The sequence below is a fragment of the Salvelinus fontinalis genome, chromosome 15 (assembly GCF_029448725.1).
Source record: "Salvelinus fontinalis isolate EN_2023a chromosome 15, ASM2944872v1, whole genome shotgun sequence".
Classification (NCBI taxonomy): Eukaryota; Metazoa; Chordata; class Actinopteri; order Salmoniformes; family Salmonidae; genus Salvelinus; species Salvelinus fontinalis.
In genome coordinates this window covers 5,876,354-5,903,037 of record NC_074679.1, presented here as the reverse complement: position 1 = coordinate 5,903,037, position 26,684 = coordinate 5,876,354, and the positions used below count along the sequence as shown (strand labels likewise).

The 26,684-nt window shown below is 41.7% G+C and overlaps 1 pseudogene; it reads right to left on the bottom strand.

The window, feature by feature from the left end:
• Positions 1-18,459: 18,459 nt before the first annotated feature.
• Positions 18,460-26,684, bottom strand: part of LOC129811323 (extracellular tyrosine-protein kinase PKDCC-like) — a 29,958-nt pseudogene continuing 21,733 nt past the window's right edge.

Below are 26,684 nucleotides of genomic sequence, written 5' to 3'. Positions count from 1 at the left end.
AGAAGTGATTTAGCTTGTCTGGTAGCCTCGTGTCACTGGGCAGCTCGCGGCTGTGATTTCCTTTGTAGTCTGTAATTGTTTGCAGGCCCTGCCACATCCAACGAGCGTCAGAGCCGGTGTAGTGCGTTTCAATCTTAGTCCTGTATTGGAGCTTGATGGTTCATCTGAGGGCACAGCAGGATTTCATATCAGCTTCCGGGTTAGAGTCCCTCACCTTGAAAGTGGCAGCTCTACCCTTTAGCTCAGTGGGAATGTTGCCTGTAATCCATAGCTTCTGACTCGGGTTTGTACGTACAGTCACTGTGGGGACGACGTCCTCGATGCACTTATTGATAAAGCCAATGACTAATGTGGTGCACTTCTCAATGCATTGGAAGAATCCCGGGAACATATTCCAGTCTGTGCTAGAAAAACAGTCCTGTAGTTTAGCATCTGCTTCCCAGAAGAGTGGATCACTTCAAAATCCTTATATGAAGCAAACCAGAATAGTTGTTTTTTTACAGATAGTTATGGGCACACTCCAACAGTCCAACAAACGGAACAGTTCTGTTTAGTGAGTCCACCAGATCAAAGGCAGTAGGGATGACCAGGGATGTTCTCTTGATAAGTGTGCGAATTGGACAATTTTACTGTCAAAATGTAACGAGTACTTCCGGGTGTCTGTGAAAATGTATGGAGTAAAAAGGACATTATTTTCTTTAGGAACATAGTGAAGTAAAAGTTGTCAAAACTATAAATAGTGAAGTACAGATACCCAAAAAACTACTTAAGTAGTACTTTATCACCCCGTGACAAAATGTGTAGAGTTGCAGGAAATAAGCTTTAAACCTGCAAAATTCTCTCCACCAACAAAGAGGGTTGTGAACAGTTTGTGTCATGAATAGTGCTTGTGCCTATAGACATAGACGTGGCGGGGGCACGGAATGTTGCCCAATGCTGGAAGTGGGGCCCCCCCGAGTGAAAACGTTTCAGAACCCCTGGACTACAGAGTGCAGGCATTCCAGTGGACACAGTACTTCATCACTGTGTAGAACGGGTCCAATAGGTCCGTACCATTTTGTATTTTCTGAGGCGTGCGATGCATCATGTTCTGTGAAGCGACTACAATATTAATCACATCTGACTTGGCCGCTCTGAATTTGGGTTTGTCCCCTCCCCCACTTCCTGTACAGATAGGAACACACAGATAGCAGGACACGCACGCACGCACGCACGCACGCACGCACGCACGCACGCACGCACACACACACACACACACACACACACACACACACACACACACACACACACACACACACACACACATTTATTTTGCATCTGACACAGGCTTTGAATGCATCATTTGGAAAGCAACTCAAGTAATCTCAGCTAGACCTACAGTCAAAAGGCACACAGACCCAGTATTTGAAATCAATACAGCCAAGAATAAACGCAGCTTGTGAAACCATGCAGCATCCACGGTTGAGGACATTCCAATGTACTGTATACAATGTCATAAACCACATTTGCATCAATGATGTGTATAAACCCTGGATGACTGAAGCCACTACGCAGCCATCTTGGTACTTTTGGAAGCTATATAAATGCACTTATTAATATCTACATTTGTTTTTGACACATTTATTATATTACAGACACCTTAAATGAATACTTTAAAATTATATTGTGTGAGTTAAACAAAAATAAGTAGGAACAAATATCTTTCTTAGAGAGTACTAATGTTGCTGTCCCCACTACAACAACAAAATACTTAAATATGTGTAATTTGCCCTTGAAACATTTAATTGATCTACTGTAGAATTCCATTCATACCTATGGAGGACTGCTCCTACCTGGGAGTACCAATATGGCCGACCGCTGGCTACAACGCCTCTCAATGGCCAATATATAACATCAGCAATCTAGGGTTTACATACATTATTGGTTTCCATCCAACCATTTCATTAAGATTAATTACTTGAAAAAAGTCACGACTGGGCTGATGAAAATGCCTGTACAATTGTATAAATGCCGTCAAGACAGTTTGTTTGTTTGACATGGTGGGATCTTTTTGTGTCTGTAAAGTGTATTATGCGAGAAAGAGTAGTGGAAACACCTATGCTCAAATATTGATATAATAGCCATCATATCGAAGTTTTTTATTTTTTTATTTTTTATTTAACCTTTATTTAACCAGGTAGGCAAATTGAGAACACGTTCTCATTTACAATTGCGACCTGGCCAAGATAAAGCAAAGCAGTTCGACACATACAACAACACATAGTTACACATGGAGTAAAAACAAACATATAGTCAATAATACAGTGAAAAAAAATAAGTCTATATACAATGTGAGCAAGTGAGGTGAGATAAGGGAGGTGAAGGCAAACAGATATATGTATAAATAAATAAAATATAAAAAGGCCATGGAGGCGAAGTGAGTACAACACAGCAAGTAAAATAAAAACTAAAAAACACTGGAATGGTTGGTTTGCATTGGAAGAAAGTGCAAAGTAGAGACAGAAATAATGGGGTGCAAAGGAGCAAAATAAATTAATAAATAAATACAGTAGGTAAAGAGGTAGTTGTTTGGGCTAAATTGTAGATGGGTTATGTACAGGTGCAGTAATCTATGAGCTGCTCTGACAGCTGGTGCTTAAAGCTAGTGAGGAAGTAAACTTCACACAATGATATGTTGTGTGGTCCTCCCACTATGACTCGGAAAACCATGCAGTTTATTAGGCTAACTTCAAAGGGTGGTGAATGTGTACCCACCTAGCAGCAAAATGTCGTTGAAAAGACGACTAGGCTTGACTTCCAATCTACGTTCGGTTTTGGTTTGAAAGTTGAAAAGACGTATTTTTCATATTGTTGAAAATCTGTATTTGTTATGGCATTGAAAATATGTATTTTTTAATGTTGTTGGAAAAACGACTATATAAAGACATTCATCTACGTTCGGTTTTGGTTGAAAGTTTGTTGTTTCATTTAACGTACTTGCACACACATGGACACAGTATAAAAAATTGGTCTATGATTTTTTAAAATTAACAATCATACATCACTCCAGTATCTACACACAGTATTTATTTACAACATTCAAGTGCTAATAGTCTTTATTCCACTCCTGAAGAAGCATGACTCAAATCACCTACACATATTTCAAACATCCAATCAAGCTCTACCACGCCCCCCATTTCGCAAATCTGACCATAATTCCATCCTCCTGATTCCTGCTTACAAGCAAAAACTAAAGCAGGAAGCACCAGTGACTCGATCAATAACGAAGTGGTCAGATGATGCACATGCTAAGCTAAAGGACTATTTGCTAGCACAGACTGGAATATGTTCCGGGATTCCTCCGATGGCATTGAGGAGTATACCACCTGAGTCATTGGCTTCATCAATACAGTGCATAGACGACGTCGTCCCCACAGTGACTGTACGTACATACCACAACCAGAAGCCATGGATTACAGGCAACATCCGCACTGAGCTAAAGGGTAGAGCTGCCGCCTTCAAGGTGCGAGACTATAACCCTGACGCTTATAAGAAATCGTGCTACACCTTCAGATGATCCATCAAACAGGTAAAGCGCCAATACAGGACTAAGATTGATTCATACTACACCGGCTCCGACATTCCTTGGATGTGGCAGGACTTGTAAACTATTACAGACTACAAAGGGAAGGACAGCCACGAGCTGCCCAGTGACACGAGCCTACCAGACGAGCTAAATGACTTCTATGGTCGCTTCGAGGCAAGCAACACCGAGGCATGCATGAGAGCATCAGCTGTTCCGGATGACTGTGTGATCACGCTCTCCATAGCCGACGTGAGTAAGATCTGTAAACAGGTCAACATTCACAAGGCCGCTGGGCCAGACGGATTACCAGGACGGGTGCTCCGGGCATGTGCTGACCAACTGGCAGGTGTCTTCACTGACATTTTCAACATGTCCCTGATTGAGTCTGTAATACCAACATGTTTCAAGCAGACCACCATAGTCCCTGTGCCCAAGAAATCAAAGGTAACCTGCTTAAATTACTACAGACCCGTAGCACTCACGTCCGTAGCCATGAAGTACTTTGAAAGGCTGGTAATGGCTCACATCAAAACCATTATCCCAGAAACCCTAGACCCACTTCAATTTGCATACCGCTCAAAAATATCCACAGATGATGCAATCTCTATTGCACTCCACACTGGCCTTTCCCACCTGGATAAAATAAACACCTATGTGAGAATGCTATTCATTGACTACAGCTCAGCGTTCAACACCATGGTGCCTTCAAAGCTCATCACTAAGCTAAGGACCCTGGGAGTAAACACCTACCTCTACAACTGGATCCTGGACTTCCTGATGGGCCGCCCCCAATGTGGTGAGGGTAGGTAACAACACATCTGCCACACTGATCCTCAACACTGGAGCCCCTCAGGGGTGCGTGCTGAGTCCCCTCCTGCACTCCATGTTCACACAAAACTGCATGGCCAGGCACAACTCCAACAACATCATTAGGTTTGCAGGCGACACAACAGTGGTATGCCTGATCACAGACAACGACGAGACAGCCTATAGGGTGGAGGTCAGAGACCTGGCCGGCTGGTGCCAGAATAACAACCTATCCCTCATGTAATCAAAACAAAGAAGATGATTGTGGACTACAGGAAAAGCAGGACAGAGCACGCCCTCATTCTCATTGACGCGGCTGTAGTGGAGCAGGTTGACAGCTTCAAGTTCCTTGGTGTCCACATCACCAACAAACTAACATGGTCCAAACACACCAAGACAGTTGTGAAGAGGGCACGACAAAGCCTATTCCCCCTGAGGAAACTAAAAAGATTTGGCATGGGCCCTCAGATCCTCAAAAGGTTCTACAGCTGCAAAATCGAGAGCATCCTGACGGGTTGCATCACTGCCTGGTACGGCAACTGCTCGGCCTCTGACCGCAAGGCACTACAGAGGGTAGTGCGTACGGCCCAGTATATCACTGGGGAGAAGCTGCCTGCCATCAAGGACCTCTACACCAGGCGGTGTCAGAGGAAGGTCCTAAAAATTGTCAACGACTCCAGCCACCCCAGTCATAGACTGTTCTCTCTGCTTCCGCATGGGAAGCGGTACCAGAGCACCAAGTCTAGGACCAAAAGTCTTCTCAACAGCTTTTACCCCCAAGCCATAAGACTCCTGAACAGCTAATCAAATGCCTACCCGGACTAAGCATTGTCCCCCCCAACTCCTCCACCTTTTTGGATGATTATTATTATTATTAGCGGCCACGACGGACGGACCTGATATCGCCCATAATTCGACATTCATGAATGTCACGTGCTGAGTGGGCAAGGTGATGAGCTTGAAGCTCCTTTCCAATACATATCGAGGGTCATATTCTGGTGACATGATGATCGATGCTTGACTGCCATTTGACAAATACAAAATAATATCGCTCTTATCCACAATCATCTCATCATGTAGGTAGCCTACCTAGACTGTATCTGCCAGCTGTTGGCTAGAGACCCCGTGTCAGGACCAGAGTGGGTACATTTGCTGTATAACACAACAGCTGTGACAAAACCCATCAGTAGAGTTGACAATATGATGAAAAACGATATAACTTTTATTTAACCTGAAAAGTTATTTGTATGTGCACTAGGTCATCACGCACAGACTTCTATCCGCAAAAAGGCAGTTTGATGGGAACATCTCTGGTGGGAATACATTTTTAGAATATTTGCATGTAAATCTTGTCGCAAATTGCATGTAAAACTAGCTATATACCTTGATTAAATATTCCTAGCAGTTTGATTGGAGGATTCCCCATCAATACTCAAACTAAAAGCAACATTCAGCGATAGATTTGTAATACCTCACTAATAAAATGTGTGTAAGGCGAACCTAGGCCACAATAGACATCATATCACTAGGGGTACATGTCGTCAAGCAATAGAGGGATGTTTGACATCAGTGGCCCAGAAACTATCCCCATCCTCATGTACTGTCTGCAGCTCTCTGAGTTAAAACTGATGGCTATTTGTCACACACGCAGAACTGTCAACTCTCATCACATGTATAATACATCTCAGTTACACCAGGCAGGTACCCAATCTGCCACCTCCTCCACCACCTACTCCACACCATCCTACTCATCCTTTGTTACTCGTCCCAGGATGACCGTGGTATGAGCTAGCACTGCAAATCAATTAGAGAGTAAAGGTATTGATTGCATCAAAGAAAAACATATATTTTTTTACTGCTGCTCTTTAATTATTTGTTACTTTTCTTTTGGGGGGGGGGGATTTTTCTTTAAACCGCATTGTCGGTTAAGGGCTTGTAAGTAAGCATTTCACTGTAAGGTCTACACCTGTTGTATTCGGCGCATGTGATAAATAAAAATGGATTTGGTTTGACTTGAAACAGAGAATCATGTGTCTTGGACATGGCCTACAGGTAGATCAAATCAAGTTTTATTAGTGAAACCTTACAGTGAAATAATTTACTTAGATATGGTGTGCTGTGGATTCTCTCACTTAATATAGCTGACATCATGATTACAACCTACAATATGTCATGTTTTAGTTAATATGCTTCATAAAGAGTAATGTATACTCTTACCAAAGGCAATAAGTGTCTATAAAAGGCATCAGACCTCAAAATAACCTCTGTCCATATTACAGTTCTTGAAAGCCTTACAGTTTCCACTACTTTAATAATGTTTTTCCAGTCAGGTACTTTCCTTCGTACCATAAGACGCTGAAATGGTCTCACATTCATTCTTATGCATTGTTGCCACGACAAACCACAAACATTTCTACTTCCAACCAGCTTCCAGCCTTTGCTCATACTGAAGGAATGTACACATTTGTAAACATGTGTGCACATTGACACCTAGTGGTAGGCAGCTGTAGCGCATGAGACTGTCAGGGTTGGTGGGCAAGTGACAAAGTCTTAACTCTGTCTAGTTCTACTATTTCTCATCTTGAAATCAGATGTTAAACTTAACCCTAACATTAACGCCACCATTAACCTGATGTCTAACCCTAACCTTAAATTAAGACCAAAAGCTACATTTTGTTTTCATACATTTTTAGTATAGCCAATTTTGACTTTGCCACTTGCCCATCTAGTGGAAACCCAGATGTCGAGAACCCAAGAGGGCCCAACCGTCTTGGGTTCTCAGCTGAACATATCGACCACAGCAGGCTCCATGGGAACTACAATCTCAATGCTCTTTTTTTAGCATTTAGAAAACGTTAAGAATGCGCTTGCGGTACGGTTTTGGAAACATAAAGCCCTCAAAATTCACATCATACCAAAATAATTTCACAAATGCAAAAATATACACATACTGTACACTGTTTTAATCGGTTTTAACACAGTTGCAGCCAACAGTACTTTTCAGTTACAACACTATTCTGGCGTCCTTCTTCCATTACATACAGGTGGTCGGAGATGCTTCGATAGCTCATTTATAACAGGTTGTCACCTCTGTCTTCCATAAACTAGCGCTGTAACATGGAAATATGGCTGTGTGGGTACCCTAACATTCTTAAAGGTGTGTAGTTATTTAACCTTTTTGTCTTGTGGAGCAATTGATGTTGAAGATTCCTGGTGTCTGTGATGCCCGCCCATGGTTTGACGCAGACCCAGCCGAGAGCGTGGTAAAACAGAGGTGACACAGTCTGATCTTTTGAGCTTTAATTTAGAGTCTTTACCTGACAAAGTCATGTTAGGATATACAGTTGAAATCGGAAGTTTACATACACTTAGGTTGGAGTTATTAAAACTTGTTTTTCAACCACTCCACAAATTTCTTGTTAACAAACTATAGTTTTGGCAAGTCGGTTAGGACATCTACTTTGTGCATGACACAAGTCATTTTTCCAACAATTGTTTACAGACAGATTATTTCACTTATAACTCATTGTTTCACAATTCCAGTGGGTCAGAAGTTCACATACACTAAGTTGACTGTGCCTTTAAACAGCTTGGAACATTACAGAAAATTATGTCATGGCTTTAGAAGCTTCTGATAGGCTGATTGACATCATTTGAATCAATTGGAGGTGTACCTGTGGATGTATTTCAAGGCCTACCTTCAAACTCAGTGCCTCTTTGCTTGACATCATGGGAAAATCAAAAGAAATCAGCCAAGACCTCAGAAAAACATTTGTAGACCTCCACAAGTCTGGTTCATCCTTGGGAGCAATTTCCAAGTGCCTGAAGGTACCACGTTCATCTGCACAAACAATAGTATGCAAGTATAAACACCATGGGACCACGCAGCCGTCATATCACTCAGGAAGGAGACGTGTTCTGCCTCCTAGAGATGAACGTACTTTTGTGCGAAAAGTGCAAATCAGTTCCAGAACAACAGCAAAGGACCTTGTGAAGATGCTGGAGGAAACAGGTACAAAATTATCTATATCAACAGTAAAACGAGTCCTATATCGACATAGCCTGTAAGGCCGCTCAGCAACGAAGGAGCCACTGCTCCAAAACCGTCATAAAAAAGCCAGACTACGGTTTGCAACTGCACATGGGGACATAGATCATACTTTTTGTAGAAATGTCCTCTGGTCTGATGAAACAGAAATAGAACTGTTTGGCCATAATGACCATCATTATGTTAGGAGGAAAAAGGGAGAGGCTTGGAAGCCGAAGAACACCATCCCAACCGTGAAGTACGGGGGTGGCAGCATCATGTTGCCACCCCAGTCCCTCCTGCTTTGCTGCAGGAGGGACTGGTGCACTTCACAAAATAGAAGGCATCATGAGGGAGGAAATGTATGTGGATATATTGAAGCAACATCTCAAGACATCAGTGAGGAAGTTAAAGCTTGGTCGCAAATGGGTTTCCAAATGACCGCAAGCATACTTCCAAAGTTGTGACAAAATGGCTTAAGGACAACAAAGTCAAGGTATTGGAGTGGCCATCACAAAGCCCTGACCTCAATCCCATAGAGAATTTGTGGGCAGAACTGAAAAAGCTTGTGCGAGCAAGGAGGCCTACAAACCTGACTCAGTTACACCAGCTCTGTCAGGAGGAATGGGCCAGAATTCAACCAACTTATTGTGGGAAGCTTGTGGTAGGCTACCCGAAACGTTTGACCCAAGTTAAACAATTTAAAGGCAATGCTATCAAATACTAATTGAGTGTATGTAAACTTCTGACCCACTGGGAATGTGATGAAAGAAATAAAAGCTGAAATAAATCATTCTCTCTACTAATATTCTGACATTTCACATTCTTAAAATAAGGTGCTAATCCTAACTGACCTACGACAGGGAATTTTTACTCTGATTAAATGTCAGGAATTGTGAAAAGCTGAGTTTAAATATATTTCGCTAAGGTGTATGTAATCTTCCAACATCAACTGTATGAACTATGCTGTTAGAGCTTTTGTGCCGAATGCACTGAGGTGTTTCAGGTGTCACATTTACGGGCATGTCGCAGCAGTGTGTAGGAGGGAGAATCCAAAGATGTGGAAATGTGCAGGAGGACATGGGACAGAGGAATGTGTAGTTTCGGTGGAAAATGTCATGTTTCAACTGTAGGGGTGCTAATGTTGCTGGGAATCGGAGGTGTCCGGTGCGTGAGGCACGTTGAGGTTGCCAGGTTTAGAGTAGTACAGAAAGTGTCCAATGCTGAGGCATTTATGAAAGTAGAGGAGGATGGGTCAAGTGTGAACGATTCTGAGAGGATACCCGTGAATAGTAGGTCTGTGCCAGAACAGAGATATAGGCAAACGAGTGATATGTTTAAGCAAGGTTGGCTTGTTAGCGTTCATAGCAATGGTTATCAACTGTACCGCAGAGATGGAATGTAAAGTCACCGAAAATAGATGCTTTGGTGGCAGCAGCAGAGAAGTATTTGGGGCTACGAGATTTGACTTCAGAAGAGTTACAGGGTGTGTTGAGTGAGTGGTGTCCCGTCCTCTCACATCGTTGGCCTGGGGTAGGATCTGACAGGGTTAAAGTAGTGGAATAAGGTGATAGATTTTAATAGTATAGGGTTAGTTGGTAGGGTAGCCTCATTAAAAATAGATGTATATTTTAATTTTAAATATATACACAGTGCATTCGTAAAGTATTCAGACACCTTGACTTTTTCCACATTTTGTTACATTACAGCCTTATTCTGAAATGGATTAAATCGTTTTTTCCCTCAACAATCTATGCACAAATGCGATAATGAAAAAGCAAAAACAAATTCATTGAAAAAAAAAAGTATTCGAACCCAATGTACTTTGTTGAAGCACCTTTGGCAGCGATTACAGCCTCAAGTCTTCTAGGGTATGACGCTACAAGCTTGGCACATCTGTATTTGGGGAGTTTCACCCATTCTCCTCTGCAGATACTCTCAAGCTCTGTCAGGTTGGACGGGGAGCGTTGCTGCACAGCTACTTCCTGGTCTGTCCAGAGATGCTCGATCGGGTTCAAGTCCGGCCTCTGGCTGGGCCACTCAAGGACATTCAGAGACTTGTCCCGAAGCCACTCCTCCTGTTGTCTTGGCTGTGTGCTTAGGGTCGTTGTCCTGTCGGCAGGTGAACCGTCACCCCAATAAATGCTTTGTCATACCCGTGGTATATGATATACCACGGCTGTCAGCCAATCAGCATTCAGAGCTCGAACCATCCAGTTTATTGCGCGGTGCAGCCTATTTATGTAGGCCACCCGGATAATAGCTGTCCCACTCTTTTTACCATGATTCCACCATAAATCTTCATGTGCACAAAGAACATGTGCCACAAGGACCTAAGTGTTGGTATAGCAGTTATCTATGTATCAATAGATCCGGTCCGGACAGAGATACTCTGTCCGAGAATAGGAGTGTCTGAGAGAATAGGAGTGTCTGCTCTAGTCATTCTATTTCTATTATTAAACCTCTGCTATGCCATTCTCTTGCTTGAAGGTGGAGCTGATTCTCATAGGTGAATCTTTTCTTCTTCTTTCTCCCATGGCCATACATTAGCCAAGTAGCCAATGAATAAAGGTTTATTATGGTCTACTATCTCCTGTTTTCCTAGCGTGAGGCAGCTTGATATACAAGTACACTGGACAGGACACTAGTCTATCCACAGGGTCTTACACCCATTCTGAGCAGAGACACATCGAGTCCCGTTTTTACAGTCTATGGTATGACTCAACCTGTGGACCGAACTGCCAACCTTCCAATTTAAGGGCGGACATCACAAGGCCACTGAGTTGGTTAATGAAAAACAAAACTCATTCAAATTAAATAAACATCGGAATATATTTCAGATTTCTTTTATTTTCATTAACTTTAAAGAATTGTATGTCTCACAACATAGTTAGGACTTTATATTCTAACCTTTATTTACCTAATCAAGACAGTTAAGAACAAATTCTTATTTACAATGACAGCCTACCCCAGACAACACCCTATATGGGACTCCCAATCACAGCCAGATGTGATACAGCCTGGATTCGAACCAGGTACTGTAGTGACGCCTTTTGCACTGAGATGTAGTGCCTTAGACCGCTGCGCCACTCGGGGAGGCCAAGGATGAGCCATGAAGATGTCTTGAACATGCCCATGTCCCTTTTTCTCAACTTACACTCTGCTTAGCTAGTTTAGTGCTACACAGTTTTATGGCGTGAGAAAGTGAAGGGACTATCCCAGACCCCATGGGGAGGTCAGGGGCCCATTGTATCTCCCTTCTCCTGCCGTTGCTGCTGTCAACCTTCAGCTCTTCTCAGTCTCATGCTGTACTTGTGTGAAATGAGCCCTCACCTAATGCCCGTCAGTCACAGCAGATACGTGGGCGCACCAAACACACAACCCCATGTGGGAACAGCTCATTACACTTTGTTGCTGACGTCAGAGAAACTAGATAACTCATGTTCCACTCTGGAAATGAACACTGCTTACAGTCAATTTAATGACACAGAAACCACTATCGGCCACTCGCTGTGAGGCACTGTCGAGCAGAAAACCATTGTTAAGAACCCCTCTCTCCTACAAACATGCACACAGTTATGTAAATAAGTCGCGATATGACAGAAAAGTACAGAAAAGAAAGTATCCATATATGGTCACATGAGGGGAAGCTCTCCTCTGGCTGAATATTTGCAGGGTGAGCTGTCCCAGTGGTCTCAGACCAACACAGGAAGGAGCTGATTGGCCCTGTCTGTCTGTCTGTCTGTCTGTCTGTCTGCTTGCTTGCCCCCTCAGTCTGCTTGCTTGCCCTGTCTGTCTGCCTGTCCTCTCTGTCTGTCTGCTTGCCCTCTCTGTCTGTCTGCCTGCCCTCTCTGTCTGTCTGCTTGCCCTCTCTGTCTGTCTGCCTGCCCTCTCTGTCTGTCTGCTTGCCCTCTCTGTCTGTCTGCTTGCCCTCTCTGTCTGTCTGCTTGCCCTCTCTGTCTGTCTGCTTGCCCTCTCTGTCTGTCTGCTTGCCCTCTCTGTCTGTCTGCATGCCCTCTCTGTCTGTCTGCTTGCCCTCTCTGTCTGTTTGCTTGCCCTCTTTGTCTGTCTGCCTGCCCTCTCTGTCTGCCTGTCTTTATGCCTGCTTTACCTCTCTCTCCGTTTGTCTGAATGCCTGTCTACCTGTCTGTCTGTTTTTCTGTTTGTCTGTCTGACACTCACCCATAGGCAGTCCCTCGCAGCCGCAGTCTGACATGGTGACGAAGGGACTGTCAGTAGTGTCTTCACTCCCCTCCAGCTGTGTCAGAGGGCTCCCGCTTCTCCTCCTCTCACAGAGTGTGTGTGCTGCCCCTCCTCTACACGGCAGGCTGTGTGAGACCCTGGAGCGGAGTGGCCACCGTCTAACAGGCCGTGGGTCTCTCTGTCTCCCCGAGTGCGCTTTGACTGCGGGACCCTAAGCATGCCTATCATAACACTAATGTCCAGGCTGCTATTGGACAGTACATCTGTTGGCAGCCCTACCCATCGGGATGACTCAACTCATTTCATCTTATGAATATTGAGAGGCCTCCTCATTAGATTTCTGAACCTCAAAAAAAGGTGTCAAATCCATGCTTTCTTTTAGATTTGAAATGTCCATACATTTTCAATACATTTCCTGGAAAAGAGATAAATTATTTTGACAAAACAAAGAGACATTAGCAAATACAAATATTTAGATTTACTTTTACTGTTCTTTTTCGTACCGGAGAAACATGATACTGTCGAATGTTACTTTTCAAAGGGAATGTAGCATCTGCAGCAGAGAGAGGATTTCATCCTGAACACAGCTATTGCTTTATGGAATGATACCTCCTCACTCTAAAAAGATTCCTGCATAAATGTGCGAACTGATCGAACGTTGGGACTGCTTCTGTGAATACTTTGGTTCTGTTGGCAGAAGTAGTAGTGTATTTCTGCCACTAGAGGGCGCCAATGTCAAATTGCACACTGTATTGGTATCCATGCTCAACACTGCAAAGGCTCAATTGCGTGAAAATCGGTCATCTTGTCTCCCAGCCTTTATCTGCACTGATTAGAACAGATTTGATAGGTGAATACAATATGGTGCTCATCATTAGTGTGGCTTTTCAGCTGGTCAGTGCAGTGAAGAAGTGGAGGTTAGGTGGCGACAGACTTACATTTTTTATTTAACCTTTATTTTGACAGGGACTGTCAGGGAATCTTGCTGAGCCCAAGGTCACTTTTGCAGATGAGCCCTGTACACATCAATACAGTATAAAAAGCCAAACAGAGAAACCAAAACACTGTCATAGAAAACAAACACATTCTTCATTAAAAAAAAAATCCTCAATCAGCTGTTTGAAATGCCCCAGTGGCAGCAAATCATTAAAAAAAAAATGTTTTCCGTAGTTAGCCATCACCGAGACTGGTATTTTCTAAAGGTTAGTAATGATGTTAGGTACAGCGGGAGCGTCTGTAGACAAGCTTTAGAAACAAAAAGAGAGCAATGCATCAACCTACCAGACTTTAATAAAGAGGGACAACCTACTTTCTGATACAGAATGCAGTGATGTGTACTGAACCTGTCGCCTGTAATAAAGCGCTGTGATAAACTACATCCAATGGTTCCAGTTTATTGGCAGCTGCATTCATAGAGATGGTGTCACCATGATCTAGAGCAGGAATGTGGACTGAATGATCTGCTCTTTGCGATGTATCGAGAAGCATGACATATTTTCGAAAGAAGAAGACACTTTTACATTCTCAGCTTCTTTAACTAACTCATCAATGTGCTTTTTATTGAAAGATAGCTTTTCGTCAATCCAGATGCCCAGATATTTATAAGTGGGGACACGGTTAGTGTGGGCACCATCCAATGTACTAATGCATAATTCTGTCTTTCGGATGGGACATTAAACGGGTGTCCTGACTCTCTGTAGTCACTAAAGATCCCATGGTTCCTATCGTAAGAGTATCCTGGCTAAATTCCCAATCTGGCCTTCATACCATCATGGCCACCTAATCATCCCCAGCTTCCAATTGGCTCATTCATCCCCCTCCTCTCCCCTGTAACTATTCCCCATTCCGTTGCTGTAAATGGGAATGTGTTCTCAGTCAACTTACCTGGTAAAATAAGGGGGCATTTAAAAAGGAAAAATATACATTTATACGTTTTTCGAAAATGAAATATATTTGGTTTTACCCGCCATTAGGGCAGTTTAAAACCCTGTTCACCAAGTTCACCGAGGTGTTCAATTGTTTTTGATTGCCTTTATCAATTTGTTGATGATGTTTATGATGTTTGTAATGTTTATGATGTTTATGATGTTTGTGATGTTTATGATGTTTGTAATGTTTATGGTGCTTATGATGTTTATGATGTTTGTGATGTTTATGATGTTTATGATGCTTATGATGTTTGTGATGTTTATGATGTTTGTGATGTTTATGATGTTTATGATGCTTATGATGTTTGTGATGTTTATGATGCTTTTGATGCTTATGATGTTTATGATGCTTATGATGTTTGTGATGTTTATGATGCTTATGATGTTTATGATGCTTATGATGTTTATGATGCTTATTATGTTTGTGATGTTTGATGTTTATGATGTTTATGATGTTAATGATGTTTGTGATGTTTATGATGTTAATGATGTTTGTGATGTTCTAATGTAATGTACTTGTTATTGTATTTTGTATTTTGTATCTTGTAGTTTTATCTTTTATTTTATGTCGTCAGAGCACCATTGAAAATGAGACTCTGGTCTTAATCGGGCTCCCCTGATTAAATAAAAGTGAATAAATAAAACAAGTAAGTACCAATTTCAGTTTAACAAAGGCTTTCTGCAAAGCAATAAAGGCAGATTGTAGCTCCAAAAGAGCCTGGTCAACAGTGGGGTCTATAGCATACACAATAGTCTCATCTGCATACAGGAATGTATTATTTCTTTGCAGATGGACCAATATTGTTTATATGGGAAGTAAAAAGTACAGGACCTAAAATCAACCTCTGTGGGACACCTTTCGTAATATCAAGGAAACTTAACACCATCATAGAATACACATTGTGTCCTGTCTGTCAGGTAGTTTTTAAACCAATTACATGACACCTGATCCAGGCCAATTGCAAACAATCTTTCAATTGGTAGAGCACGGTCGACAGTGTCAAACACTTTCGACGGGCCAATAAAGAAGGCAGCACAGTGATTCCTTTTGTCCATACAATTTACCACATCATTTAAAACCAGGGATGCAGCTGAGATGGTGCTATGACCTGGTCTAAAACCAGATTGATAAACACTTAGAAAACATTTTGTATCAAGGAAAGATCTAAGCTGAAAGTTGATCAAAGATTCCCAAAAATTTGCTAGGCAAGACAGTTTAGAGATCGAGCGATAATTATTGAGGTCGGAGGGGGTCACCACCTTTGTGGAGAGGAAGCACATCGGCCGCATTCCAATCTCTCTGGTGATAGCACCCAAGATAATTATCAGGTAAAAAATATGTGCCAATGATTCTGTAATCAGGGGAGCAGAAAGAAAGGATCAAGCAGATCAGTGGATTTTTTTTACATTAATCTTTTTTTTTTTATTTAACCTTTATTTAACTAGGCAAGTCAGTTAAGAACAAATTCTTATTTACAATGACAGCCTACTGTGGAACAGTGGGTTAACTTCCTCGTTCAGGGGCAGAACAACATATTTTTTACCTTGTCAGCTCAGGGATTCAATCTAGCAACCTTTTGGTTACTGGCCCAACACTCTAACCACTAGGATACCTGTCGCACCAAGCAAGGCCTTTAGAACATCACAAGTAGAAAGTTGTTGAAATGAACACAAAGATTCACTAGAAGTTGATGGGATCTTCCAACGAGCCAACTGGAGTCTGAGAGAGGGAAGAGCAGTCAACTGACGGACCAGGGTCAATTAAACCAACATCTCTTTCAAATCAAAGGCCTGCAGATATAAAATGCTGATTAAAAGAATCACTTATCTCATTTTTCTCAGTAATTATGCCAGAGTCTCACACAACTTGCTTAGGCAGGGAAGGAATGGAATTTCCACACTTTTAGACAAATGAGAACGAGCCAAAGTGACAATTGAGAAAGAGTCAAAGTGCCTTGAGGAAGGCAATATAAATACCTCGTAACTGCCATATAATGATGGAAAGTTCACGATTTACAGGATAGGATGGAATATGTAAGTATAGTGAAAGGGGAGCATTCAAAGGAGTCTGTGAGGACCTAATAAATCTACATTTTCTCTGAACAAGTATTTATCATCGCATTATTAACAGATGTGGAAGATATGATCCTATTCCAAACACATTCATCTCCTCATCTTCTTATCACATTATTTTATCACATTATTTCATTAGATTATCAGATTATTTGATCAGATTATCTGATTATTTTATCACATTATCTGATTATATTATCACATTATCTGATTATATTAGGTTATGAGATTATCAGAATATTTGAGCATATTTCTTAATACAAGTCAATGGTCTGAGCGATGACATACTATGCTTGTTTGAAGTGAGACGCAAGACACATTTCCCTAAGGGGATGCAATAAAAGTCAGCCTTTGTGTCTGAACTGTAGGCTGGGCTGCCGAGGTTGGACTGAGGTTATCACAGCCCAGTGATCACAGACAAGTCTTTTAGATTAACACAGCAATATGTTTTTATTTTCATACATGTCAAATTCACAGGTGAAAACAATGACAAAACATCTCAAAACACCTCATCACCATTGACACCTGATTTGTCTAACTTCTTTGAATTGTTTAATTTTTTTTATTCCACACGCACTTATCTACTTAAAAGCTACACAAGTATTTTTTCTCTGCCACTTGTAGGTCATAGCACCCAAAGGTTGTTGGTTCATTCAGCTGAGTTGTTGTGTTGTGTTAAAACATGGCCGCCATGTTGGGTCGGTCACGATGTTCAAACGTGTACTCCTAGGGTCAGACAGAGTTCTCCGTCAGCACTTCTGTGGAGGCCAGGGGAGAGCTGTCTCCAAAGATAATGTTGAGAGAGACCGGAAAGGAATACAGCCTGTCAGCCACTTCAAACCACTTCTGTGACCCTAAATGACAGTAGAGAGTGAGTAGGTTGCTTTATCTAGGCTGGCTGGAGGTTGAGTTGTGTTTTGAAGCAGAAGGGGAAGGGACAGTCGGTTGTGACAGCTCTGGGCAGCTCTCTCACCCGAGCTCGGCTCCCTCCCCCGAGGCCCCGCCTAGACCCCGACCAAAACCCTCACTCTATCCTTCTTCTTGGATCTCCAACCCTTTTTTTTTCAGAAGAGCTTAAGGGTTCTCTCCCAAACAGAACTCAAACCCCCACCTCATAAAACCCTCCCTGCTGACAAAGTCTGGGATCGGCGCTGACTGTTTTTACGTCTCTAATCGTGGAAGATTACTTTCGCTGGAGGTAATATACTCCCCAACCCCAAAGTGCTTGCTCCATTTATGCCCAATAAATGTGATCGTAAAAATATCAATGTTATTAGATGATGCTGTGCAGATTGACTTTCAGGGGCAGATTTCACTTGGGAAGCCAGCAAAAATATAATTCTGTGAAATATAATGGAATGATTCATCTAATTTGTTTTTCTCACTAAATATGTTGGCCTGCACTTTAAAGGGGAATTACAGTGCCAGATCGGCTTCAGGAAAGCTGTGTGTTTACTGGCTCTAAGTTACAGCCTTCCTAGATACATACTAGCCTTCATTTCTAATGGTCTGCCTGAAGAAATGGTCTGCCTGAAGTGAGCCAGCTCCATGAGTCATTACCACAGGTAGCCAGCCAAGGATTTGCATTTAATTAATATGACTGATGGCCATTTACTGGCACTATGTTAATGATGCAGCACTTTATGCCCTAATTATCTCCTAATGGTGCTAACTTTTACAGCCCCTCAATGATTCCCCTAACTGTTTAATGACTGTTGAGGCAACACGCAAATTAGGGTCTCTCCACAGTGATGGCAAGGAGGATGCATCCATCGCTGTTCAGCCCTACGCTTGGCGTGTCAGACCACAATCATTAACAAACCAAGTAAATAAATAAATACAGTACCAGTCAAAAGTTTGAACACAACTACTCATTACAGGGTTTTTCTTTATTTTGTAAAACTTTTTTCTACATTGTAGAATAATAGAAATATGAAATAACACTTTTGGAATCATGTTGTAACCAAAAAAGTGTTAAACAAATCAAAATATATTTTAAAATGTGAGATTCTTCAAAGCAGCCACCCTTTAGCTTGATGACAGCTTTTCACACTCTTGTCATTCTCTCAACCAGCTTCACCTAGAATGCTTTTCCAACAGTCTTGAAGTAGTTCCCACATATGATGAGCACTTGTTGGCTGCTTTTCCTTCACTCTGAGGTCAAACTCATCCCAAACCATCTCAATTGGGTTGAGGTCAGGTGATTGTGGAGGCCAGGTCATCTAATGCAGCACTCCATCATTCTCCTTCTTGGTCAAATAGCCCTTACACAGACTGGAGGTGTGTTGGGTCATTGTCCTGTAGAAAAACAAATTATAGTCTCACTAAGCACAAACCAGATGGGATGGCGTATCACTGCAGAATGCTGTGGTAGCCATGCTGGTTAATAAATCTTCTTCATGATCGGTGGGTCCCCTGCGGGATGCTGGGCTAACGTAGGCTAATGCGATTAGCATGAGGTTGTAAGTAACAAGAACATTTCCCAGGACATAGACATATCTGATATTGGCAGAAAGCTTAAATTCGTGTTAAAACCTCTTACCCCACCCCCCCCACCCCCACCCCCCCCTTCTTTCAATTTCCGCCTGAAGACATACCCAAATCTAACTTCCTCTAGCTCAGGCCCAGGAGCAAGGGTATGCATATTCTTGGTACCATTTGAAAGAAAACACTCTGAAGTTTGTGTAAATGTGAATTGAACGTATGAGAATATAACACAATAGATCTGGTTTAGATAATACAATGAAAAAAACATACGTTTTTTCTTTTTAATTGTTGTATCATCATCTTTAAAATGAACAAGATAAAACAAACATTCAGATATGAATATGGGGACAATTTCAGTGAAAAACATAAGAGGGCAACAGTACTTGTGCAAAGTTTCAGAATGATAACTTCCAAAATGAGTGTGCTACATGACATTTATCATGAAGTCACCCAGGTGTCCCACACAAGTAGCCCAAATGTACCCAAGTGGCCAAATTGGTGAAGGTATACAAACAAATAACTATATACAAAATACCAAAATGGTATTCTAACACCCCCCCCCCCCCCCCCCCCCCCCCCCAAAAAAAAAAAACAGGAGGGGAAAAAAATGGGGGGGAAATATTTAAAAAATATATATATATACATTTACAAAATAACATGGGTAACTATTTACACACTTTCAATATTTGGAAGACCCTCAGTCCTCTATCAAATCAAATCTATGTATATAGCCCTCAAGTGTAAATATGAACAGTTTACCTCTAGATGGCCCGGGAGGTGTGGTGCCAGAGACAGCAGGGGTCCAGCTGGATGAACCAGCTTCAGAGGGGGATGGACACGTTGGCGGCAGACACACGCATCTCGACCATGCTCCCTCTAATCCATAATATGTAGACTGAGTTGAGGAAGCATGCCATTGGAGGAAGTATAGCTAATGTGTACTTTACACATTTCATAATTTTTTTATATATTGCAAAGAAAATGTAAAAACAATCACAAATAATATTTTATATTAGTAATTTCAAACAACGGCATTAGCATGAGAAGAACTTACCAGTCCAAAACAATGTCCTCTCCTTTCAAAAAATATGCTTCCATTTGAGTCATGGTCGCTAACTGAGTCGTCTTCCAAAAGCATATGTTTCACTTTCACGATCAATTTCCTCTATAAGTTTGTCTACATTCGTATATCTAGTCTTAGATTTAGCTTTCCCTGACTTATTCGCCATGATATTTGATATAATAAACAGCTGAAGATGCTTGTTACTGAAACAGTGCTGTGTGTAATGATTTTGGCTCCTTCCGGTATGAATCTTCAATGGAGATTGACGGTCTTTACGCCGGAGTTTACTACATGGGTTGGTCTTCCAAAACACAAACATTACATATTGCTGTTTACCTCTGCTCATTGGCTATATACCCAGCTAAATTTCAAGACGATCAGTGGTCATTGGGTTAAAATACAGTCAATCAACGAAACAGTGGTCATATAATTGGTGCACAATGAGGTCGTTACTTGTTGTCTTCCAATCGGTTTCTTTGGGTCAATACGTCCTGCGAAATGACACATCAAGTTTGGTTGTGTTACAAACAAACAGTTGATTGCAAGGAAACCAAACATGACTGGATAACGTCAGGTTTAGTCTGTGTATTTACGTCGAATGTTTCGTCAAAAATTGAATGACACGAAATTCAACGAGATAAGCGTTCACAAAATGTTTCGTGTTAGGCTATAAAAATGGATTTAACAGAACAAAAGACCATTCATTGTGTAACAATGAGCCTTAGGATTGCAAACAGAGCAAGATCTTCAAAGGTAAACGATTTATTTCATTGCAATCTGTGATTTTGTTATGCCTGTGCTGGTTGAAAATGTATTTTGGTATGGGGCTCTGTGCTCAGATAATCGCATCGTATTCTTTCGCAGTAAATCCTTTTTTAAATCTGACAACGCAGTTGGATTAGCAAGATTCTAGGCTTTTGAAGCATGTGAGACACTTGTATTTTCAGGAATGTTTAATTTGACTATTTGTGGCGATCACCGTATGTTGTCGAATTTAAACCCGCATCCGGTATCCGTAGATCAGAGAAGATGATCTAAATGCACTGTCCAATTTACAGTAGCTATTACAGTGAAAGAATACCGTGCTATTGTTTGAGGAGAGTGCACAGTTTTGAACATGAAAAGTTATTAATAAACCAATTGGGCACATTTGTGCAGTCTTAAAAACAACATTTGGAAGATAAATACAATGGTTCATTGGATCAGTCTAAACCTTTGCGCATACACTGCTGTCATCTAGCGGCTAGAATCTAAATTGTAGCTGGGCTGGAATAATAGATGCCTTTCTCTTGCACTTTAAAGATGATGGTACAAAAAAATATAAAAGAACGGTTGTTTTTTTCTTTGTATTATCTTTTACCAGATCTATTGTGTTATATTCTCCTACATTCCTTTAACATTTCCACAAACTTCAAAGTGTTTCCTTTCAAATGGTACCAATAATATACAAATCCTTGCTTCAGGGCATAAGTTACAGGCAGTTAGATTTGGGTATGTCATTTTCGTTTCTAATTTTAAAAAAGGGTCCGATCCTGAAGAGGTTTTTAAGAATGCCTTGAATTCTAAATAAATCACAACACTGTCACCAGCAAAGCACCCCCACACATCACACCTCCTCCTCCATGCTTCACGCTGGGAACTGCAAATGAGGAGATCATCTGTTCACCTACTCTGCGTTTCACATAGACACGGCGGTTGGAACCAAGAATCTCACATTTCGGACCAAAGGACAGATTTTCACTGGTCTAATGTCCATTGCTCGTGTTTCTTGGCCCAAGTAAGTCTTTATTGCTTATTGGTGTCCTTTAGTAGTGGTTTCTTTGCAGCAATTTGACCATGAAGGTCTGATTCACAAAGTCTCCTCTGATCAGTTGTTGTTGAGATGTGTCTGTTACTTGAACTCTGTGAAGCATTTATTTGGAAGGCAATCTGAGGTGCAGTAAACTCTAATGAACTTATCCTCTACAGCAGAGGTGACTCTGGGTCTTCCTTTCCTGTGGCAGTCCTCATGAGAGCCAGTTTCATCATAGCCCTTGATGGTTTTTGCGACTGCACTTGAAGAAACTTGAAAAGTTCTTGAACTTTTCCAGATTGACTGACCTTCATGTCTTAAAGTAATGATGGACTGTCATTTCTCTTTGCTTATGTGAGCTCTTCTTGCTATAATATTTTATTTTTAATTGTATTTATTTAACCTTTATTTAATTAACTAGGCAAGTCAGTTAAGAACAAATTCCTATTTACAATGACGGCCTGCCCCGTGTGCGCGGCCCTATAGGACTCCCAATCACGGCCGGTTGTGATACAGCCTGGATATGGACTAGGTCTATTACCAAATAGGGCTATCTTCTGTATACCACCCCTACCTTGTCACAACACAACTGATTGGCTCAAACGCATTTAGAAGGAGGATTGAGAGGATGCCAAGAGTGTGTAAAGTTGTCATTAAGGCAAAGGGCGGCTACTTTGAAGAATCTCAAATATACAATATTTGTTTAACACTCTTTTGGTTACTACATGATTCCAAATGTGTTATTTCATAGTTTTGATGTCTTCACTATTATTCAACAAATATAAAGAAAAACCCTGGAATGAGTAGGTGTGTCCAAACTTTTGACTGGTACTGTATACAGTACATAAAGGGTATGTATACACTATTTCAAGTGTATGTATTAACTCCATAATGTGTATGAACACACTACATAAATGGTATGTAATCACTATATAAAGGGTATGTATTCACTATATAAAGGGTGTGCATACACTATATAAAGGGTATTTGTAGTTAAATACATTAAATACTTGCGTCCAGCGATGGCCTCCAGTCCGGAGCTTCCAGCGACGCCCTCTAGTCCAGAGCCTCCAGCGACGCCCTCCAGTCCGGAGCCTCCAACGAGGGTGCCCAGTCCGGGGCCCGCAACGAGGGTGCCCAGTCCGGGGCCCGCAACGAGGGTGCCCAGTCCGGGGCCCGCAACGAGGGTGCCCAGTCCGGGGCCCGCAACGAGGGTACCCAGTCCGGGGCCTGCAACGAGGGTCCCCAGTCCGGGGTCGGCGGCGAGTGTCCTCGCACTAGAGGCGCCACCTAAGTGGGCCAAGCCAGAGGTGGAGCGGGGGCTACGTCCCGCACCAGAGCCGCCACCGCGGAGAAATGCCCACCCAGACCCTCCCCTATGGGTTCAGGTTTTGCGTCCGGAGTCCGCACATTTGGGGGGGGGGGGGGGGGGGTTACTGTCACGCCTTGACCTGAGGGAGCTTTTTATGTTTCTATTTTGGTTTGGTCAGGGTGTGATTTGGGGGGGGGGGGGGGGGGGGGGGTACTGTCACGCCTTGACCTGAGGGAGCTTTTTATGTTTCTATTTTGGTTTGGTCAGGGTGTGATTTGGGTGGGCATTCTATGTTCATTTTTCCATGTGTTGTATTTCTTTGTTTTGGCCGGGTATGGTTCTCAATCGGGAACAGCTGTCTATCGTTGTCTCTGATTGGGAACCATACTTAGTTATCATTTTCCCACCTGTGTTTTGTGGGTAGTTATTTTCTGTCAGGCGTGACAGTCCTATATTTATATATATTTATCCCCCGTCCCCGAAGGAGGCTTTTTGCCTTTTGGTAGGCCGTCATTGTAAATAAGAATTTGTTCTTAACTGACTTGCCTAGTTAAATAAAGGTTAAAAAAAAAATATACATGCCAAAGCAGCAGCTACTCTTCCTTGGGTCCAGCAAAATTAAGACAGTTTATATCATTTTAAAACATTACAATACATTTACAGATTTCACAACACACTGTGTGCCCTCAGGCCCCTATTCCACCACTACCACATATCTACAGTACTAAATACATGTGTATGTATAGTGTGTGTGTGTGTGTGTGCGTGCGTGCGTGCGTGCGTGTCTGTGCCAATGTTTGTGATGCTTCACAGTCCCTGCTGTTCCATAAGGTGTTTTTTAAATCAAATTGTATGTAGTTCCACGTAGTCATGGCTCTATGTAGTACTGTGTGCCTCCCATAGTCTGTTCTGGACTTGGGAACTGTGAAGAGACCTCTTGCGGCATGACTTGTGGGGTGTGCATGGGTGTCCGAGCTGTGTGCCAGTAGTTCAAACAGACAGCGTGACATGCATATTATTAATATTAGCTCTCTGTCTACATCCAAGGGCCAGACAAGCTGCCCTGTTCTGAGCCAGTTGCAATTTTCCTAAGTCCCTTTTTGTGGCACCTGACCACACGACTGAACAGTAGTCAAGGTGCGACAAAACTAGGGCCTGTAGGACCTTCCTTGTTGATAGTATTGTTAAGAAGGCAGAGCATCGCTTTATTATAGACAGACTTCTCCCCATCTTAGCTACTACTGCATCAATATGTTTTGACCATGACAGTTTACAATCCAGTGTTACTCCAAGCAGTTTAGTCATCTCAACTTGCTCAATTTCCACATTATTTATTACAATTTTTGGTTGGGGGTTTAGGGTTTAGTGAGTGTTTTGTTCCAAATACAATGCTTTTAGTTTTAGAAATATTTAGGGCTAATTTAATCCTTGCCACCTACTCTGAAACTAACTGCAGCTCTTTGTTGAGTGTTGCAGTCATTTCAGTTGCTGTAGTAGCTGAAGTGTATAGTGTTGAGTCATCCGCATACATAGACACTCTGACTTCACTTAAAGTCAGTGGCATGTTGTTAGTAAAAAATGAAAAAAGCAAGGGGCCTAAACAGCTACCCTGGGGAATTCCTGATTCTAACTGGATTATATTTGAGAGACTTCCATTAAAGAACACCCTCTGTGTTCTGTTAGACAGGTAACTCTTTATCCACAATATAGCAGGGGGTGTAAAGCCATAACACATACATTCTTCAAAAGCCACACTGAAGTCTAACAAGACAGCCCACACAATCATTCTATCATCAATTTCTCTCAGCCAATCATCAGTCAACTGTATAAGTGGTGTGCTTGTTGAGTGTCCTTCCCTATAAGCTTGCCGAAATTCTGTTGTAATTTTTTTTACTGTAAAATAGCATTGTATCTGGCCAAACACAATTTTTTCCAGAAGTTTACTAAGGGTTGGTAACAGGCTGATTGGTTGGCTGTTTGAGTCAGTAAAGGGAGCTTTACTATTCTTGGGTAGCGGAATGACTTAGCTTCCCTCCAGGCCTGAGGGCACACGCTCTCTAGTAGGCTGAAATTGAAGATGTGGCAAATAGGAGTGGCAATATCGTCTGCTATTATCCTCAGTAATTTTCCATCCAGATTGTCAGACCCCGGTGGCTTGTCATTGTTGATAGACAACAATAATTTTTTCCCCTCTTCCACACTGACTTTACGGGATTCAAAAGTACAATTATTGTCTTTCATAATTTGGTCAGATATACTTGGATGTGTAGTGTCAGCGTTTGTAACTGGCATGTCATCCCCAAGTTTGCTTATCTTGCCAATGAAAAAGTCATTAAAGTAGTTTGCAATATCAGTGGGCTTTGTGATGAATGAGCCATCTGATTCAATGAATGAAGAATCCGAGTTGGCTTATTTTCCCAAAATGTAATTTATTAAGGTGCCCCAAAGCTTTTTACTATCATTCATTATTAATTTATCTTTGTTTCATAGTGTAGTTTATTTTTATTTTTTTATTTAGTTTAGTCACATGATTTCTTAATTTGCAGTACGTTTGCCAATCAGTTGGGCTGCCAGACTTAATTGCCATACCTTTTGCCTCATCCCTCTCAACCATACAATTTTTAAATTCCTCATCAATTCAAGGGGATTTTACAGTTTTTACAGTAATTTTCTAAATGTCTGCGTGCTTATTAATAACTGGAATAAGTAATTTCATAAATGCGTCAAGTGCAGTGTCTGGTTGCTCCTCATTACACACCACAGACCAGCAAATATTCTTTACATCATCAACATATGAATCACTAAAAAACTTATTGTATGACCTCTTATACACTATATTAGGCCCAGCCTCTGGAACTTTGGTTTTCCTAGATATGGCTATTATATTGTGATCACAACATCCTATGGATTTGGATATGGCTTTAAAGCAAATATCTGCAGTGTCAGTAAAAAATGTGATCAATACATGTTGATGATTTAATTCCTGTGCTGTTTGTAACTACCCTGGTAGGTTGACTGACAACCTGATCCAGGTTGCAGGCACTGGTTACAGTTTGAAGTGTTTTCCTGATAGGGCAGCTTGATGATAGCCAGTCAATATTTAAATCACCCAGAAAATATATTTCTCTGTTGATATCACATACATTATCAAGCATTTCACACATGTTATCCAGATACTGACTGTTAGCACTTGGTGGTCTGTAGCAGCTTCCCACAAGAATGGGCTTTAGGTGAGGCAGATTAACCTGTAGCCATATTACTTCAACAGTATTTAACATTCGGTTGTCTCTAAGCTTTACAGGAATGTGGTTCTGAATACAGACCACAACACCGCCTCCGTTGGCATTTCTGTATTTTCGGTAGATCTTATAACCATGTATTGCTACCAATGTATCATCAAAAGTATTATCTAAGTGAGTTTCAGAGA